Raw genomic sequence first — 3759 nt, forward strand, 5'->3', positions numbered from 1 at the left:
GAAGCTCACAAGAGCCAAGTAGATGGGGACAATCACCTCCCTCTTCTTTAATGCAGCCCAGAACACTGTTGGCCTTTCAGGCTGCAAGCGCACATTGCTGACTCATGTCCAGCTTCTCGTCCACCAGGACCCTCCAAGTCCTTCTCCACAGAGCTGCTCTCAAGGAGATCTTCCCTCAGTTTGTATAAACATCTGGGATTACCTCATTCGGTTTTCATGGGCCCATTTCTCCAGCCTGTCCAGGTCCCTCTGGATGGCTTCCCTTCCTTCCAATGTATCAACTGCATCGCTCAGCTTGGGGTCATCTGCAAACTTGCTGAGAGTGCTCTTGATGCCATCGTCTGTTATTGATGGAGATGTTGAAGAGCACCGGTCCCAAGACCAATCCCTGAGGAACCACAGATGGACACTGGCCTGCACCCTGACACAGAACCGTTGATCATAGCCCTTTGGCTGCGTCTAGCCAATCAATTCCTAATCCATCAAACAGTTCATATTTCAAATCCACAGCTCTCCAAAAGGCTTTGCAGAGTTCTAGTAGATGACGTCTACCAGCCTTCCCCCATCCAGCGAAGCCGCCACTCCATCATAGAAAGCCACCAGATCGGACAGGCACAATCTGCCCTTGGTGAAGCCATGCTGGCTGTCTCAAATCACCTCTTTGTCTCGTATGTTCCTTAACATAGTTTCTAGGAAGATCTGCCCCATGATCTTCCCAGGCACAGAGGTGAAACTCCCGGCCTGTAGTTCCTCAGGTCTTGCTTTCTCCCTTTCTTAAAAAATAGGAGCAATGTTTCCCTTTTCTTGGTCACCAGAGACTTCCACAGGGGATATTCCATACTTCCCCATGAAATCATTAACATAGGGTTCCGGCTCGTCGCACACGTTCAGACTTTTTGTGGTGGTGGTCCCACAGACCTCTGCATGAAGTCAGTAATCTTCCTCACTGTGTTCACTGCTTGGACCCCGTCTTCAACAATGCTCAGTTAGCTCTTTGCTTCACTTGCAAATTTCCTTTCCCAAAATGAGCTGATTCTAAGCAGAACATCCCTCACCTACTGGATACAAGATGTTCACTATATCACCGTTATCTGGTGGGTACAAGGGCACAGATTCTTCCTGTTATCTGTGCAAACTCCAGGGTATCCATCAAGGAGCATAGGCAAGCTGAACAATATTGCTACACCTTGTATCACGAGGAAAAAAAAAATTATATGAAAGTGGTCAAACACTGGACCAGGTTTCCTGGACATGTGGATGATACCCCATGCCTGTCAGTGTTGACAGACATTTTGATAATGCTTTCATTAACATGCTTTTCCTCGTGGTTAGCGCTACTGGGGTCAGACAATTGAACCTGATGATATTTGCAGGTGCCTTCCAGTTCCTCTCCTCCCAATAGCTCTGTTAGCAGGAAGACAGAGATTAACAGCATCTATTGGTATCCTCAAGTGCCCCTGATGTGACCAGAACACTTGTTGTTATGCGGGACACACAAGTCACATGAACACTCGCTTGCTCATGCACACACGTGTGGAATCATGCAAACCTCTATACCCACAGGCAGCTGCATAAATCCAGCACACAGGCTCTAGTTGTTTCACACCAATGCCCCACTAAGCATGCTGATATCTTCTGCCTTTGCTGGATTCTTCCAGCATGTGAACTGAGTGTTTTGCCCACACTGACATGTGCTGCTTGGAAATGCTTGGGTTTTTCTTCCTGCCACTCAAAAGGTGTCATTTGTGAGCTATGGGAGTGACTTAAATCAGGATGTGACAAGTAGCAGCAACTCAGGAAACCAACACACAGCCCATAACATTAGCTGGGATGTTTTGCATTCAAGAGGTTCTTGTCACAAAATAATCACTGCTGCAAAGGATGCCTCTGGAAATGATGCAGCTTGGGTCCATTATAAAAGGCAGCCCAACTCCTTGCCACCTCATCCACTTCTTTCACCTGCATCTTCTTGGGAATCAGTGAGTGTGAAACCCTTCTTGTTCTCTTCATTCTGCAAACAGAGTTCTGAGCTCAGACGTACTCTCAGCTGCTACTAATTCTGTTCCATGCCTAGCTCTGCTTGTCATGAGAGAGGGAAGAGGGGAGAATGTTTTTCATGGGAGGAGGGAGGGACTGTAAGGAGGTAACTTGTGGTCTAGGGTCTGGGCTGTATTTGGATAGGTCCCAGTGACTTTCACTGGGCTCTGTCAGGATGAGACCAAGAATCCCTTGGACATCCCTGGACTGTCTTCAGCTCCAAGCACTGCATGTGCATTGATTCCCTCATAGCGTGATGATAGGCTGCTCCTCATGCATCCCCATCTTCTGCTTGCTCCCTGCTCTCCCCATACAGGTGCACCTCCATCCCTGAGACATGTCCTGCTGTGACCAGTGTGTGCCATGCCAGCCCTGTGGCCCAACCCCTCTGGCCAGCAGCTGCAATGAGCCCTGTGTCAGGCAGTGCCAGAACTCCACCATCGTCATCCAGCCCTCTCCCGTGGTGGTGACCCTGCCCGGACCCATCCTCAGCTCCTTCCCGCAGAACACCGCCGTCGGATCCTCCACCTCCGCTGCTGTTGGCAGCATCCTCAGCTCTGAGGGCGTGCCCATCACCTCGGGGGGCTTTGACCTCTCCTGCATTTCCAACCGCTACTGTGGCAGAAGGTGCAACCCCTGCTGAATGTGCTGGATGATGCCCCAGACAAGGACCCCTTGAATGCTGAACATGACACTGGTCAGAAAAAGAAATGTGTTGCTGCTTTTGCCCTGAAAGACAGACTTGCACTGGCCAATATGGCATCTCTGTTAACGTGGAGAATGTCTACTGATAATCTCTTTCACTCACTCTTCGTATCTAATATCATTCTTGTCTTTTCCCTTTAGAGGTCTCTGTTAGTAGCCCCCAAAATGCACCCCAACCGACTTGCTCATCTCCCAAAAACTCTCGCTGGGAGATAGAGCTCTGTGGCCATGCTGCTGTTGAAAAGAAGAACAGATTCTTGTCGGCTCCTGTTGCTCACCACACACAGAGCTCTTCTTTGGGTGACATTTCTCTCCTCAGACTCATTAAACACTTCTGCATCCCTTATTGTTTCTTTCTGTGTTGGTGCATTTTTTTTCCCCATAAATGTAGAGATGGCCAAAGGAGAAGGGGATGTCTTTGGTGAGAACAAGCTAGGGAGACTCCAGCACTCCACAGGTTTTTGGAGATCAGTGCACACTGTAGACAGTCATTTCTTTAAGCACTCTCTCTTGAAGAATGGGAAGATATTCCTAGATGTGCCTCCACCATCAATGACCATCTGCCCCTGCCTTGGTATTTCTCCTTATACAGGTCACCTCGACCCGTGAGCATGTCATGTGAATGGAAATCCTGATAAATTAAATACTCAGGAGAGGGTGAATTGGGGAGGCCCAGTGAAGTCAGAAGTCCCACACACTCTGGGGAAATCTAGTCCTTTGGCTTTAGGAGGAGCAGTATTAGGGAAGGAGACTCAGAGAAAGGCGTTTCCAAAGGCCATCAAGAACAGGGAAGTTATAGTTTTCTTGGAGTTGACCCTCTGTCGTCTCTATTCCACTTTCCCATCCCCTTCCACTCACCCTTCACTGAGGGTACAGCTTCTCTGTGTGGTCCTAGCAGCTGTCACAGAGCTCCTGGCCCTGCCATAAATTTGCCAAGTTGCCTATGGTCAATGGCTTCCGCCAGTCAGCATTGCTACCAGCTACTGGAGGCCACAGATTGCAGCCCCCAGTCCCTCT

General features: G+C 49.1%; 1 pseudogene; it reads left to right on the plus strand.

The window, feature by feature from the left end:
• The first annotated feature begins 2193 nt into the window (after nt 1–2193).
• On the plus strand, nt 2194–3057 carry LOC109365151 (feather keratin Cos1-1/Cos1-3/Cos2-1 pseudogene; annotated as a pseudogene).
• Nucleotides 3058–3759: the final 702 nt, after the last annotated feature.

This window comes from Meleagris gallopavo, chromosome 29 (assembly GCF_905368555.1).
Source record: "Meleagris gallopavo chromosome 29, MGAL_WU_HG_1.1, whole genome shotgun sequence".
Taxonomy (NCBI): Eukaryota; Metazoa; Chordata; class Aves; order Galliformes; family Phasianidae; genus Meleagris; species Meleagris gallopavo.